The 17,795-nt window shown below is 36.9% G+C and overlaps 1 protein-coding gene across 1 annotated transcript in view; it reads left to right on the top strand.

Annotated features, from left to right (window-relative positions):
* The first annotated feature begins 2,793 nt into the window (after positions 1-2,793).
* Positions 2,794-17,795, top strand: part of LOC103476800 (protocadherin-15) — a 196,269-nt gene continuing 181,267 nt past the window's right edge. The window contains exon 1 of the mRNA XM_081616011.1: positions 2,794-3,372. The gene's annotated coding sequence lies outside the window, so the exon portion shown is untranslated. The remainder of the gene's footprint in view (positions 3,373-17,795) is intronic.

The following is a 17,795-nucleotide window of genomic DNA, read 5'->3' as shown; positions in this document are numbered from 1 at the left end:
TGTATTCCTATATCTTTTTAATATTTCTCCAGTTTTTCAGTAACAAATGACAAACTTTTGATCAGTAACTCTAGATTCATCTTATCTTCAAGGCATTGAGTTTGACAAATGTATTCCTGCATTTTGTCAAGCAATAGCAAAACTAAAAATAAAATAAAATAAATCTTATTTTAAGGTTGTTTCGTGATAGTATATTTGCTAACTCAATCAGTTGGTTTTTATTTAGGCCACAGTTTTAATTTTAATCCTCCCACAGTTCTCTAAGATTCGAAGTTTACAGATAAGATCTTATTTTAGGAGAAAATGATCCTGGAAGACTCTACACAGCCCTACATGTAGATTTGGAATTTAATACTTTATACTTCATTGAACACAATTTACAGTGAACAACAAATGATCTTCTTTACCTGATGTGCGCATTAGTGAGCACTCTGAGGAATTTCCTAAATTTACTGCATAAAATCAAGGTTCGGTAATCTCAATAATGCTAATTTTTAAAAACATTTTCTTCTTGTTATTGGAAAAGGGCTCTAAGGTGCTGAACTAATGAACCAACTTAAATTTAGCAGCAGACACGTCTTGGACCTGATAGTTGGCCTGATGAAAATGTGACACAGTAAATAGATTTCTGGCAGCTGCCTGCATGAACAATAAGTCGATCTCTAATGTATCAGAGACTGTGTACAGTCAGTCAGTTCAATAGAGGGGAGGTACGTTGTTAAAAAAAACACGGTCTGGTTTAAAATAGGGTAAAACCATTTTTTTACTGAAGAACAAACAATATTCTTCTTCTTTTGCTTAGGTGGAGAAAAATCCATGCACTGACAATACAGTGCCTTGTAAAAGTATTCATCAGTTTCATTTTTTTTTTCAAATTGCAAACAGAATTTATTTATTATTTCATTTTTGTGGGGATTTCGGTGAACAAAACGTCCAAAGAGTATGGCACAACTTCAAACCTAACAAAACAGGACCATCCAACTGACAGCCTGGGCAATAAGAGAATTTATCAAAGAACTATGGTAAGACTAACTCTGAAGGAGCTCAAGAAATTCACAGCTCAGATGGGAGAATCTGTCAAAACAACAACTATTAGTCATGAACTCCTCAAATCTGGCCTTTATGCAAGAGTGGAAAGAAGAAAGCCATGGATAGGTTTGCTGTTTGCTACAAGTCATGCACAGGACAGAGAACCAGGTGCTCCCGTCACATGAGACCAAAATTGTACAACTGTAGTTAAGCTACATGCAAAGTGTGTGTGTGTGTGTGTGTGGGGGGGGGTGCGTGCGTGTATGTGTGTGTGGTGTTTGAAATTCACACTGCACATCACACTGAATACAAAATCCCCAATGTGAAACATGATGGTGGAAGAATCATGCCCTGGGGTTGCTTTTCTTCAGTAGTGAAAGAAAAGGCAATCCAAGTCAACGGCAAATGTATGGAGCTAAATACAGGGCAATTCTGGAAGAAAGTTTGTTAGAGTTTGCAAAGTTTATTAGAGTGGGACAGAAGTTTACCAAAGACTAAACATACAGCCTTGAGCTACAACAGCATGATTAACATTAAAGTATATTCATCTGTCAGAATGGCCCACTTCAGACTCAGTTCCAATCAAGACTTTACAATTATTTATGTATTATTTACTGTTGATAAAAGTTCAGTCTGTAAAATATATCCTAGAATAGTAGCAGATATAAACAAAAAGGCAATTCTGCAAAGTTTTAAGGGAAAATGAAAATAAAAGTAACCCATTGTTTTCAGACATTTGCCCTTATAAAATCTGAACACTATTTCTTCCACTTTACAATTCAGCATTTAAGTCTAGTGTTGTAACATGACCAAATCAAAGCAATCCATCTTATTTGTATAGCACAATTCAGCAACAAGGGAGTTCAAAGAGCTTTACATATAAAAACATAAGAACAGGTTTTCATTAAAACAGCATACAGTCAACAAATGAGAAGTTCCACCATCAAAATCATCAATACACAAATAAGTTACTCAATACTTCATTTATCATGGTTCAAAAGACACTCCAAACAGGTGGAGTTTTAGCCTTAATTTAAAGGAATTCAGTGTTTAAGCTGCAGTTTTCTGAAAGTTTGTTCCAGATTTGTGGTGCAGTAGAAGTTGAATGTGTCCTCTTCATATTAAGTTCTTGGGATGCAGAACAGGTCGGAACCAGAAGACCTGAAGGATGGCACAACAACGTCAGATCTTCAGCAAAATGTTCATTAAATATAAATAATTTTGCATTGCAATGTACTATGTTAAAATACACCATAAGCCACTGAACTTTGCTTGATGTAAAGCCAGTTAACAACAACAAAGGAAAAAAAAAAAGGGGGAGGGGAGGGGAGCATTTTGCTTTTCATAAAAAATACATTTAGCAAGAAGGTTGTTAACTTACTAGAAGAGAAAAGAAAACCGGACCATACTTTTAAGCTGAAGTGAAAATTACAAATCAGAGTAACAAATGATCTGAAGAAGAAGACCTGAAGTCTGAAGATGACAGAAGAACTTTGCAGAACGAAACAAAAAAAAAGGTGAGGAAACAGCTGTGGGGTGGCATAAAAGCAAAGTTCAATTGCATTTGTGCTGTTGAGACGAAAATGTGAGTAAAAATGATAACATTTCTACAGAACTTGATTCTAAATAAAACTGCCATGTTGTAATGTTGACCTGTAGCCTATCTTAAAATGAAACCCCAAATCCATAAAAAAAAAGGAGCCACATTTATCAATTGGGAGGTGATAAATTTAGCATAAATCATGATGGAAATCCCAAGCTTCAGCTTAACTTTGGGTGGCGCCAAAGCGCAAGAAATGAGGTGGTGGGTGTCCAGCCAGCCCAAGCTATCGATAAATACACCGGGAGATTTCGTTTTATGTCTCTGACCGTCTCCACATCGCCGCTGGATGATGTATGGATCCATTTAGCGGGTAGTCGGATTTGCCACCCATCAGCAACGGAGAGTGGGCAATAGATATAAGGACCTATATCTCAGTAGTTTATTATTATTTTTATTTGCACTGGAAAACGTTAACATCTGGTCACTGGGCTCTTTTGCTTTTAAAGAGAGAGAGAGGAAGAAAAAAAAAAGACATGAACATGGACAACTTTGTCATCTGCGGAGGAGAAAGTGAGCTACACGCTTAAAGTGGGGGGAAGATCACAGTTTGTGTTGTGAGAGCCAGAGCTGCGATCCCCTCGGATTGAAGATTATGTTGGGTTGACGACGTCTGAAGGACACCGGGAGCGGGATTAGGTCGAGTGCAGCCAAACATATTTCTCATTATTACTGCGTGTTGTCCTCTGAAAATTTGCGCAATGACCTTTGATGACTTGGACTATAGCGGCTGCGCCCGTAAGGTAAGAGAGGATCATTTAAGTCACTGATTAGTTTCATTAAAGCTGCGTGAATTTTATGATATGAAGATGTGCTGGATAGAGAAATTAAGTAAGAAGAAGAAGAATTTTTTTTTTTTAAAAAGCTAATGTGGTTGGATATTTTCGCTCCTCCAAGCTACACGTTTGTGCTATTGCATTCCTGTGCAAAAACTTGCAGATGCAACAGTGGAGCTCACACTTAAAAAGCATAGTGCAACTTTATCCAGGGAAGCTGAATGCATACTGGAAGGCTATGCAGTTCATGTTTTGTGCTGCCTCTTCTCTGAGCTGGGTTACCAACTCATATGAAGATTCACTGTCTCCACCAACAAACGTGATTTGGACGTGGCATCATTTTTCAGCTGTCCACACTGCAATAGATGTCATGTTTTCAGAAAAATTAATTAAAAAAAAGGAGACATCGTGCTGCAAAGAAAATGTGACATTAGCCAGATTGATTAGCAGGCTGTGCTCCTTTTATACTTTTAAAAAAACAAGAGTTGATGTGCTTTCATAATTAGTGCCAAAATATTATTACAAGTATAAATTCAGTAAACGGTTGGTTTTTCATCTGGTTCATATTGCAAGAATTATTGCATTCAGATTAACTGTGTCTGAGTGGGAAGAATAGTTATCTTACTGTAACTATTCTTACAGTTGCTGGTTTGTTTCCATCTTCCTCCTGCCATATCTTCACGCTCCTCTGGAGACTTACACCCAAGTTACCTACCAATCTGAGTATCAGCGTATGAATTTGTGTGTATTTGAGTGAATGCGTAAAACATAATTCAGCTAACTTACCTACAATATTTTGTGAGCGTAAACCCACAACCGGCTCAGACTGATAAGATCAGCTCTGTTTGAGTTTTTTTTTAGAGCCCCTTACATTTATTATTATCATTGCCCCAGTGTGCCACATATTCTAATTTGACTTTATTTGTGTTAGGGTAAGCTGTTGGAGGTTGGCAAGCTTTCATCTGGCTGGACAAAGTCATGCTGATGTTGTCTCCTGGAGCATGTGCACAGTGCTGCTAACAGTGAGTGAATCAGGGAAAAGCTACATGATCCAATTAGATAATATTTGAGGGATTTGTTTAAAATTCTTTCCTCTTGTTTTCTCCCCTAATGTCTGGCTTGCTCTGCTCTCACTTATGATATATTTATTTATTTTTGTATACGTATGTGTGTGTGTGTGTGTGCGTGTGCGTGTGTGTGTGTGTACTACCGCTTCCAACGTTTGGGCAATGATTTAGAAGTGTGTGGGGAATATTTAAAAAGCCCTGCTGCAGGATGTCTTCCTCAATCTAGAGTTGGCCTGTTCTTTCCAGAGGCACACATTTGGGAAATGAGAGATGAAGAGCAGCGTGGCTCAGGCCAGTCAGAGTCCATTTATATTCTGCCTGAGTCCCGCTCCATAGGCAGCCCATTGTCGTGGCTCACTCGGGGTAGTCTTTAGAAAGGGGTTAAAAGCCAGCATGTAAATAAATAAACGTGAAAACTAATAAATAAATGAATTCCGATTCATTGTTTGCCCACGCAAAATTACGCACATGAATCAAAACAGCTGAAACAAAAAGGTAAAATAAACGCAATGCAGTGTATTACTAAATGTGTAGTTTTCTACTTCATCCTAAGTTATAGAGGTAAGTTGTACATTTAAGTCATTTAAGACGTGATTTGTGCAGTCCTTGTGTTTGTTGATTGTGATTTGTAAGACTATTTTTGACAGAGCCATGTTTTGGTTTGCTGTGATTTTAAAAAGTAGGTTGAAAGCTGAGGTTGAATTCTAAACACAGTTTTACCTGTAATTATATGCAATTCACTGTCTGCTCAAAGAAACGTCACCACTTGGATTTCACTAAAGCCACTAAGGCTCTTATTTGACAGTTACTGCATGATTGATTATGTTTTAGCTGGCACAAAGTTATTTATCAACAGCTGACGCATGCCCACTTTTGTCCTCTGTTCCGTTTTTGCCTTCAGTTTTATTTCTATATTTAAAATAGCACTAAAATGTTGTCAATATGCATTATTTTTCTTTTCCTTTGTAGTTTATGAAAATACACATGCTATATATGGAGCTGTGTGGGGGAGGAGTGGGGAGTGGTGCTTTCTGGGGCAGAAGGTCGGCTGGGAACCGACAGAGCTATTTGGGTAAATAGGTGGAGCTTTGTATGAGCAGGTCTTTGGGCTTCCCTGAATGACTGCCACTGAAGATTTAAGGACTCTTAAAATATGCATCAAAGACTCAAAGCAACACTCTGGGTATGATTTTGAAGAGAGAATAACATTATAACATCATATAAAGCTCAAAAAGTTGATTTTACTTAGCACCACCTCCCTGCCTCCCGTTAAAGAAAATGACTAAACCACACCTCAGGGAAAATGTAACCCTTTTTCAGCTGTAATTGTTTATAATTGACAGAGGGAGCTTGACAGAGGGGCTTAAATTTGCTGTATGTTTTCTTACTTTTTGTCTGAAAACGTTTTAGCAGTTTAGTCTGAGGTAGATTTATTTGGTGCATGGTACGGCTTGTGAGTTTTCCTGTGCTGCAGCACAGAGAAGACTGAGATACAAGCAAAGGTCTTGTAGAAGCTGCCGTATCCGAATATTTTTGTTTTTTCTAATGGCTCCTGTGGTTCCTAGTCCATGCAGTTTTTTTGTTGTTTTTTTTACTTTGACCTTTTATGTGAAAACATTTAATGAAGCAAGTCTAACGGGGAACACCGAACATGTCAAGTGCAAGCAAGGGGATGTGTAGGGAGGAACCTTTAATGAACAGAATAAGGTTAACTTCGAAAAAATGAATAAACCAAGTGTGAAAATTACTTTCTCGATGCTTTGAAGTTAATGGGAAAACCTCGGCTAAACCGAAATAAAAATAAAAAAATGCTCCATTCACCCAGTACTTTGCTTTGCTTCACATGAATCCCAAATCTTTTTAATTGTCTCCTTTGTCCCTTTTTAAGCCATCAGCATCTCCGTATGCCGAACTCTCCATAAGATGAGAAATGTGTTTTTGGTGCGTGTTGAACAAAGTTGGTCGACAGAAGTGTGTAAATGCAGACAGTCATGGCCCATTACTTCACCACTGAGTGGTAGTAGATTTACCACTGAAAATGACTTTTTGGTCCAGTGAAAGAAATGATTTTTCCCTCCGTATATGTAATAGGATAAACACTTTTACTACAAGTGAAACAAAATGGTACAAAATAATGTGTTCTTACAATACATACAACTCTGTGTACAGTACAATAAAACGCTTCAAAATAAATAGACTTTTTCACTAGAATCACTGCAAAACCATTCACAGTCCGGCTAAAGTGTTTACCACTTATGAAGAGGCTTTGTTTGGAAACACCATGGAACGTGTTGATACTCAATAAAATATCATAAATAACTCAAATGTGTTTCTTTGAAACAAATGAAGTGCATAGGGTAAACAGAATTTTTGCTGTTTTTTTTTTTCATATTACAGTACACATTAAAAACAGCTGGGCTTTAAATAACCCACAGGAGCGATGCATCTTGACCGCAATGAGGACCGGTCCAGCTTTGGGTTAATTTAACACAGCAGTGCTGAGTTGTGGGTTTGACCCACTGTTGAAGACTATTAATTATCTGACAGTTTAATCATTTGCAAAATGATACATGTTGTTAATGACCTAAAGTGATGCTAATGGTTAGAGATGGTAGATGAGCTATTATTTATTTTTTTGTTTAAGGTCCTCTTCCTAGAGAGGACGGCCTCATGCTTTGATTAAAGGGAAAAAAAACAACAAAAAAACAGCTATGTCATTTTGAGTCTGATCGTTTACATTGAAGGAGCGAGGAATCGATCAGTTTCCTTCCACGGAAGGATCAACCCGGATAATATTTCTGTTATTTTTTTATATAAGTCAAAACCATTTAAAAAAAAAAAAAAACAGAAACCTCTCCGCGAGCTTTCTATTTTTAGTGTATCAAGAACCAAGAACCTCCTCCTCAGAAATTACTCTGGCAGTCCTTTTTTTGAGCTAAATATGATGCAAGAGCAGCCATGACTCCTACCAAACCAGATTTTAAATCAAAGTAATGTTATAGTGACTACCTTGTAAAATACAAAACAAAAAAACCTACCAGTGACTTTAAATGAATATTCTCTATTAAAGGTTACTAAAGTAGTACTAATAATGAATCTTTATTATTAGTTTAATTCAGCATTGACAGTTATCAGATGAATGTCAAACATAAACTCATATTGTCTATAAGACCTATTTGCAGACAACAGGAATTAAATAACAAAAGACAAAAAAGTGCAACTTTGGTTACATCTTCAACACATAAAATAATTAAAACAGATAGAATAATATTAAATAATTGCTAGAAGCAGAAATAAGTAAAACAAGAAATACATGTATATTCATTATGTTATGATTATTTACACTGCTAAAGTTCAATCCCTTCAGCATGAACATATCATTTGGGAAAAAAGTCCAGATTTTTTAAATGTATTGCTTACATTAAAAAGCGATACGTTGCTTTTTAATGTGTCTGCATGTTTATGTTTGGCATAAACACACAAGGGTTTATGTCAATCGTGCTTTTGCTAAAGTTATCCTGGGAGCATTCCGCAAGTTCTCAACTAGTATAAAGAATATTTTATTTTTGTAAGAAATCACAAGCCCAGATATGCGAAAATACAGAAGGAAAGAAAAAAAGATGGGACTCCCTTCCTGTTATTCAGCATAATCTCATTAAATTCATTTCAAATGAATTACAAGTTTATGATAAAATATGCACTTTCTTTCTTTGGCTGTGTGTATAATTTGTTTTTTGATGGCTATAGTCGTCTCAAAGTGGAATATTAAAGACATGAGCTGTGCACAATAAGCGTGCAGGTCACAGCTTCCCACTTTGCAGAAGTCATGTCAGATCTCGTTTTTTTTTTTGGCTTCCTTGAAGGTTGTTGCCAGATGGATGGGTAGAAAATTCTCATTGGAACAGAGCAAACACAGCTTCACGATGTAAGTTTAATCTGAGCGAGAGTAGAAAATTCAGAACATTTATTTTGTTAGTAAGCCAAAGTAGAAAAAAATAGGAACCTAGCAGCTCCTTGAAATGGTCATATGATGCGAGAATCTTACAGCTGCTGTGACAGATCTACTGCAAATTCATTTCATTCCATTAATTGCTTTGCAATACTTCTCTCTGTTCATCATAAGAAAGAGCAGAACTTGGACACGGTCGTGGTCACTTGGTAAGCGACGCAGCGCTGCGCATATAAAGACCTGTCTAAACATTTCATTTACGTAAGGTGATGAATTATTGTGAAATATCTATCCAAAATAAAGTTTGCTGGTTTTGATGATTGCTGTTTGGTTGTGTATATATTTGGATTCAAACTCCTGGACAGGATCTCTGCTGATGGATGTGGCGAGAAAAGGGATTGCAGAGTCAGTGCAGTCCTCACGCTCACAGACTGTCAACCTGCCAGCACTCAACTGAAACCCCCAAGTGATTGCATACAAACTTTAAAACACTCAAACATGAAGCATTGAGGCTGGTAAAAAAAAAAAAAAGAAAAAGAAATATGTATGCTGCCAAAGGCACGGCATATTTTAAAGCAGGGGCAATATTTTTAGTTATAATCTGCAATTATTAATCCTGCTATTAAAAGCAGGCAGACTCGCAGCATTTGATTATTTCTACTCAAAATCATTCTCTTTTCTGGTTTTCAGAGAAACAAGATTGTATTGACGTCTTCATAGACATTACCGCACTGAGGATTTAGTTCAGTTCAACTTTATCGAAGACATAAGTAAACAAATCATAGGACGCAGGCAATCGAAGGCCACGATGTTAAATACTTACCAAAATAGTTTTGTTGTGCTGCACCATGCTGATCATTTCAGCCCTTAATGATTTTATATCCAGATGTTTTGGATGTGGAATGGTGCCAATTTACACAAATGTTTCATGTGTCAGTTTTTACCTAGCCTGGCCATTGCCTTTCTGTGCAATTCCTCTTGGGGAGAAAAAAAAAAAGTCTTGCTTCCAAGCACTGACTGGGCTATTTCCACTTGAATTAGATTGTCTCCAGCAGATGTTTGACCGGGCCAACAGCAAACAGAAGGAGAAGTTGTGAATGACGATGTTGATTTACTGCGCTGTTTTAGAACAGCCTGTAGTTTTAACACGGGTCAAGAAACTTGGTGCTCCTTATTGGGAATCCTTTAAGATCAGGCCTGGCTGTGGGTTATCTGGATGGCAATGTGGTATATGGATTTGCAGTTGCAATCACTTTAATTTGTATGTTAGAACATAAACTCTGAAAACTATTTTAATTTTGCCATTTAAATATGCTTAAAAAAGGGGCTATGATGAGAGCATCTCTCTTTCCTCCATATTTGAGGAGATGCTAAAGCAGAAGCCCTTGCCTCCGTGAATTAAATATTTCCAAATAGGTTCTTACATTAGAGTGTAAACTCTGTATAAGCCTTTTGCGTTCAGCACGGACGGCTGGCTTTAAATGTTTTGTTTGCAAAAGAAGATGCAGAACTCCTGTCATGTATTTCAAAGTTAACAGGAAATATGACAAGCAGGAGGAGATGACTGAAATAAAAATTGTGGGGATTTTTTAGCATCCTCTCACCAATGCTCCAGCTATAGTTCGGGGCTGATCCAAACCGCCCTGTCTCCCTAGCAGAGCCATTATCAGGGGAGAAAAACTAATGCAGAAGCGCCCCGTAAAACCTCTTCATCTTAGCTTCATCTCTGCAGCAAAAGGGATATAGCCATAGAAAGAAGAAGGTAAAAGGACTGAATCTGAACTGGCTTGTTTGCTTGGTTGAACAGCCTTGGTGGCAGACATTCATTGAAAAAATGAAAGAGTCAAGATGACCTTTTCAGAAGTTTATTTATGCAAAGCTGATCCAAAACACCATCCACATCATCATCATCATAATCATCGCCAGCCTTCATCAATGAAACAAACAGGTTTAAATAACCTCAGAGTCCCAGGAACACAACACAGTAACAGCATGACAAAAACTGTTGCATAAAAACAGATAACCCAATTCACCATGGCAACGGGAGGGGGAAAAAAAGAAACCTGAAAGTACGCATTACTCACCAATGGAATTAGAAGTTTTAATGATGGCATCAGGAGAATATCAAAACATTTAACAAGAACGGCAATAATGTTGCTGTGGTACTATAACGAGTAGAGAGCAAGTTATTCGTGCGAGTATGATTTAGTGGAAAATGTGAAATATGTTTTACGCAACACTTATTAACGTCAGAAAAGGAAGATTATTTTATTTGTCTGAACAAAATATCTATCTCCTGTAGCTTGGACACTCAAAAATATATGATTAGATTTTTCTTGATATGTCAAAATGTGAAACCGTCTACATTATTGCTTTCACCAATAACTGCAATTGTGTGAGTCAATAGGGAACCCCACTAAAGTACCGCAGGACTGTCCACGATTTTCATATAGCAAGCTATTTCTAAATATTCAATCCACAATGATCTACTCTGCAACAGTGGCAGGGCTCTTGTCTACAAAGCTCCATTATACAATAAAATTGACCTAATACTAATTTAGTTGTGCTTGATACCAATAACATAATTGAGGAACAGAATAGCTTTTATCAAAAGTAAGTTGCGGTAGTAAATTTACTCAGCATAATGGCTATCCGGCTTTCCGAAACCCACTTAACCAGCTTTCTGACACTTGGCCAAGGTGAAATCCAAAACATGTTGTCACAATGGGAGGGGTAATGAGGCACAAAATAATCCTTTTTAAAATTAACAATGACTTTACGTAACACAAAAACATAAGTGTGGAATCACAGAAGCCCACCTTAACATCAAAATGTCTTAATCATATAAAGCATATCAAGCCAGTAATGTTGTACTGCAAAATTTCTTCAGTCACAAAAAATGTTTCTTTTATGCATGACTGCTAAGACAATTTGGTTTAAGATGAACGTCTTGTCATTCCTACCTTCCACTGTGGTCACACTATCTCCTACCCAACATCTAATTAAAACATTAAAACCTTGTAAAGTTAAAGCAGAGTGCACACTTGCTACTTCATTCCGATTTGCTTGACAAGAAATTCAATTTACCTTGAATACCTTCAGTTCTGCTCACAATGTTTAATGTATATAACATGTATAAAACATATTTTACATGTTTTACTGGTTCTATAAAACCTGTAGAAATATGTTGTGTAGAACTATAGTTCTTTTATTATCTTCTCACTTTCATGAAGGCATTTCATTTGCATGTATGCCATTTAGTTTCGGCTGCTTTATGTGACAGCACGTCAGTCACCTGTGTGAATAAATCCCATTTTACTGGGATGTCTGGAAACCTTTCCAATATTTTGTTTGATGTTTCCAGATGTCTGTATCTCAGATTCATTTTTAGGTTGTTGCAAAAATGTTTATCTGGAACCATTTGCTTTCCATTGTGGCATGCACATGCATTATCTCTTCTAAGTGTATGTTATGTATAGGATACATGTATTCAAATGGATAATTACATCATTTTTTTCCAGATTAACATGTTGACCTCTCATATTATGAAGGCTGTATCTTTTAGATGGATTCGTTAATGAAAACCTGAACGTGGGGGGAAAAAAAGTGTGGGAGGTTTTATTACAACTCAGTAAAGCTGTACAGCAGCCAGACTAACCTTGCAATGCAAGTAAATTCGCTGAAACTTACAGTGGTGCTCATGTCAGTTTTTAATTGCAGCATTTTTTTCTCTCTCTATTTTTCCACCATTACCAAACAGAGCATGGCAAAGCCATCCAATTAAAAAGTAAATCATTGATCATATTTGACAGTTTATCCAGTGAGCAGATTCATCTGCTTGTCTCTGTGGATGAGCCCTTTTTCATGGCTGCTGAAGGTGTCCTCCATTTACTGACAGGCTACTCCTTTACAAATACACAGCACAGGAAAGTTGTATCAGAAAAGCTGTTAATTTTCTTAATATCGGTTAAATGTGCTCCGCTTTTGCAGTTTTAGTTATAAGCCACGGTGCTAAAGTGAATCTTGTACTCCAGAAGGTTCCTCTTGGAGCCTAAGGTGAAACATACTCTCATGTTGCTTTTATGTTTCCAATTATAGCTTTAATCTGATTGATTGTCTTTTTGCAGAACCGTTCCATCGCGATTCATTTAACTCTTTTCTTTACCCAAAGCTTTTAAGTCCAAATATAGAAACTTTACATCACACGATATGTTACATAACAACATGTACTTTGCTGTAATTGAACATCTAAGAGCTGTCCGTGAAATTTACTAGCAGGTCAGTGTTAGGTGTTGTTTCCAGATTTCTTTTAGACAATTGTGGAATTCCTCTGTCTTTTCCCCTTTAGCTCTCTGTTTTACTCTGCTTTGTGATGGCTTATCATACAGAAGTCTAAGTATGTAAGTTAGAAGTAAGAATAGCACCTTTCAAGATAAAAATCAAAAATGCTTCAACCGAAAGATAAAGAAGATAAAATATATTCAAATTAGTAGTTGATATGAGACAAAATGTACAAAAAGGCAGAGAGGTATGAATGTTTTTCTAATATCCTGTACAAACCCATGCATGCATACACTCTTTGTTGCAATTTTGCTTTTGAGTGACCGATCCGTGCCATAATACGTCCTCTCCATTGCAGTCTCTTCATTAAACACTGTAAAAACCCTAATGCAAGTTAATAATCTTTTATTATCTTAAGAAATAAAAAAAGATTACATCAACAGCTGCTAAAGATGGCAACTAACTAAAACCCCTTCTAGTCCTCTCTACACTGAAGGAATGTTGTTTATCATGGTTCACCTTTAAAAAAGCTTATTTAGCATATAAACACCTTGAACATCATGAAGAAAGCTTATCAACACTTATTCTGCATCATTCAAACCTTGCCAAAGGAGTAATTTTATGAAAAGGTATAACACTTTAACACTTGAACGAAACTAGCATCATTAAAAGTAAAGCATTTTTGCAGTAAACATCTATTATTTATTCACTGTGTGCAATTTGATTAATTAAGCAGAGGATGGTTAGACATTTACAGAAGATGTGCCAGTATTTAAAGTGGATATAGATGTAAAAAGTTGTTCATGAATGATTTATTAGCTGTTTTTTTTTTCTATACCTTTTATCCAAGACTTCTAAAATGTTTGAGTAGAGCTCTCTGCTCTTTAGCATATGTTCATAAATCAGAACTCTCGACTTGTCAGATATTAATCTTCTAGTTATTAAAACTAATTGATAGATATGTTGTTACAGGTAATGTTTTGTTGGTATTTTCAGAAAGATAACGTTCAAAATGTGTGGGGAAAGTGTTATGTGCAGCTATAATATCACAGAAACCCAAGAGTTTTCGAATACCGGATGACCTCTACTGCAGGTTTCAAAGTGAGCTTTTCACACCGACCACCAACCCCTCTACGTTTCTCATTTCACAAAAGCTCCCCATGCACTGACAACCCTCCTCTCTTTAGACCCCTGCCTTGATATAAGATCTCTGAGGAAGATGCATATTTAATTTTTCAGCATCACAACACCGTTGTTTACGTCCAGATTCATCTGGATTCTTCTAGTGCAGAATTATGATGCATTGCTTACATCACTTAAGTAAAAATCGAATAAAATGTTCAGACTGTAGACACTTTGAAAACTATTTGTTATGAATCTGATTTATTAGCACACATAAAACGGACACGAATAAGATGGGTTGAAAAGATCATTATTCGGCCATTCAGACTGCCATAAAAAAAATCGCAAATGGTTTGGATTCTGGCAAAAACAAATAAATAAATGAAATCAAATGTGGGTTTCATTTGCCTGCTGTAGGATTTGTGTTAAGACACTGTTTGGAAAAAGGCCCAGCTGGGACTCTAATCCCTGCCCTACTACTCTACTCCCAATTACTCGGTGTGTCCTGTGTTTGTCCATCACTATATTGCTTGGCTCGTCCACAAAACAAGACAGGACCAGACTGCAACTAATAATCTGATCTGCAGGGCCGACCTTCCCTTCATGTTAGATTTCTGCAGGTCTGCGGTCAGAAAAAGGGCACCGAAAGTCTCTGCAGACCCTGCACACCCTGTAGACGAACTTTTTTGACTTTTACACACAGATCAGTGCTACAGAGCACTTTGCAAAAAACAAGCCACCACAGACAGTTTTTCCCCCCCAAGTTGTTTCTCTGAAGACCACTTAAGTCAGAGTGCTCAGATCGATACCGTATTTTTCCCACACAGAAAACTTATAAGCACAACTAAGTGAGAAGATTCATGAGGTTTCATCATAACTACACCAGTTAATTTGAAGTAATATTACTTCTATAGGACACGGCTTGAAGAAGGAACTCTTGTAATTTCTTTAAACGACAAAGTAATCATTTCACAAAAGCTTTACGTACACATATGAAACTCTAATTCTCCCTTCAAAGGACTCCTGTTTCTCACCGTAACTTACTTACATGGGTAAATCATTAGTCTCAAGAAAGTTTTAGACATTGGAGTTACATTTTCACAAGCTTGTTCACTTTCTGTAAGTAAGGTATCAGGTGATGCATCTTTTGCTGATGCTATGGATGATTACTGTAACTGCAGTGTCTGAATCACTTCCAGGCAGCAAAGATAGCTGTGTATTTATTCAGACAGCTAAAGTGAAATTGTTTCTGAAAAGTGTAGACGACAAAGTGGAGTCTCAAGAGTAGGGCTGAAAACAAGGCTGCCTTGTTTGCTAACTGCAAAGTAGGTATGGTTACATCAATCTGAAGCAGCAAAGTGAGGCTGCGATTTAGATTAATGTTGAGTTTTACTAGTACAAAGATTGTTCGCATGATATTTATTAAACAAGGATTTAATAGTTAGTTTACGATAAAGTATGATATATTTTGTTGTATGCTGAGATATTGTGGTTATGTTACTATATTATGAGCAGAAACATGGGTGGGTGGGCTGTGAGCTTGCAGGAGCTGTGGTTGCAGTGATACTCAGCAATGGAGAACCTAAAGTTTGTGGTTTTAACGGACTCAGATAAACTCAGATATTTCACTTTGTCCTTAAGACAAACAGCCTACAGTGTCAAGTAATCAAGATTGAGGATCAAGATCACAAATCTATCTGTATTGTGACAGTCTATTTTATTTGATGTTTTCAACATAGCAGCCTTTGGATTTAAAGTGTCCCTGACGCAATAAAACCACTGGCATGCTTTAAACAAATGAGTTGTGCTTTCATTCTGTGTATACAAAATATTGTAATAATAAACATTTCTCACAGCATACTATAAATGCAGAGTGTTTTTGTCTTTAGTAATTGGGTCAAACAACGGTGCCATCTTGTGACATAATGAGGGTAAGTTTACCTGTTTTATCCCCAATTTTTTCCTGCTAAAGAAGCGCATGCATTTCAATCCTTGGGCTTCCCTAACACATGATTTTTATGAATTATTACATTTTATGTTGGTTATGTTAGTGAAAATGTAGGTTTTATACTCGGCAACAATTGTTGCCATGCATTACATTCCCTCTTCTTATGATCAATTTTTGGTAACTTGGTTTTGTAAATAATGACAATTTAATGCAAAGTTGGCATTTTTAATAGAATTTCAATGCAACTTTTAGAGCAACTTTGCATTAAAAGTGTCATTATTTACAGTTCTCATGAACGACACTTCATGAGAACTGTCATAAACATTCATAAAGACTTCTTTATGTTCATGACAGATGTTATCTCATGTTTATGACAGTGTCATGTCAGTCTTATGCACACCCCTTCAAATAAAGTGTTATCCAATTTTCTTTATATATCAGTAGAAGACACTTGAAAGAACATATGCTCAAAATATTTTATTAATATTTATTTAAATATTTTTACTGACTTCCTCTTGTACAGATTTGTGACAGACATTTACCTCCAGCGTCACAGGTAGAAAGTAAAGAGGTCTGGTCATGTGACCTTTCACACTAGCTACATGAAATTGATATTTGTTAGAGTAGACACACTATTATTTTAATTAAAAACTTCAATTAGCTGCCAAATGTCAAAACAATTCTTCTAGAGCTTCCAGGAGTTAGAAAAAATGTCTGGCAACAAGTGTTACCGGTGGGATTAACAAACAACTAAGCCAGATTTCACAGAAGCAAGGAAGTTGTGAGTGATTTCAACAAAGATTTGATTTATCTGAGGTTTTTGGTCACAATTAGCATTCATTTTGACTGTAGGAAATTTCACTCTGTTCTAGTTGCATGCCATGCTCAGAACATGTTGGAACACAACCAGAACTTCAACCATTTACTTCACAACTGGACTTTTGAATTAAACCAAAAGTAGCTATGCATAATTATCATGTTCATAGATCTGTTCATTACCATTCAGTGCTTTGGAGGTGACAGATGTCCAGCTCCGGCCCTTCACTGTTGGACCCTTCGACCCCAGAAATGTCAGTCATTGTTGCTTCCTGAACTATACGACTCAGAAAAACAGGGTTGCAGTCCTTCAGTAGGACTAGCCTCCTTTTCATCCAAAACTTCCTCAAAGTAGTCGAAATATATTCACCAATATTCACACATGAACTTTAATGAAAAGAATAACCCCCCCAAAAAAGGAAAATATGCACATCACAGCAAATTAATGCTAATGTTGCTCCAGTGTTTTTCACCAGCCGGCAAAGATCTGAAACTCCTGCAGAGTGTTGACCAGAGCTGTTTCTTGTTTGCGTGTGCCTTTTTCAGAGAGGTGCTGCTCGCATAGCTGCAAAATCATGGTCATTTCGCTCTTAAAGTTGATGCATGTGCTCCCTGTGCTGCTCCTACTACACTTCTCCACACTGAGCAGCTCTTTGATAGCAGACTCCATGTCCATCAGTCCACTGCAGTGGTTGAAATGTTGTTGTTTGGAGTTCGCAGGGGCCAGCCTTCACTCATGCAGTTACGTAAATCAAGGGCCAATCAAAGAATTCAGTCAGCTGTCAATCAAATTCCTTAGCACAGCTTGCACTACCAATGAAGAGATAACGAAAAATGGCAAAGAATGGCACAAGCTCTGATAATGGAGACAAATCTGTCTGGTTAAAGAAGAGGTTGAAGCCATGCTCTGTAGAGAATTGACTTAGGGGCCATATACCCAGCACCATTGCACTAACACAACCAGCTTGGACCAGTGATGATCAATGTTGTTTATACCAAATTCTGATCATGCTATTGGTTAAGTTAAAAAGTTGTACATAATCTGGCTTGTAAGTGTGTATTCTTGTGAAATCTGCAGGGTGTTGGATAAAATGGTGAGGAGATGTCATGAGTTTTCCTTTGTTCACTTCTGTTAATTGCTCATTTACATCCCTTCATTAATCTAAAACCTGTCTTCTTAAACCTCCCGTGGTCTTAAGATAAAATG

The sequence above is a fragment of the Poecilia reticulata genome, chromosome 15 (genome assembly GCF_904066995.2).
Source record: "Poecilia reticulata chromosome 15, P_reticulata-male-v2, whole genome shotgun sequence".
NCBI lineage: Eukaryota > Metazoa > Chordata > Actinopteri > Cyprinodontiformes > Poeciliidae > Poecilia > Poecilia reticulata.
The sequence above is the reverse complement of the archived record's forward strand: the minus strand, read 5'-3'. Positions and strand labels throughout refer to the sequence as shown.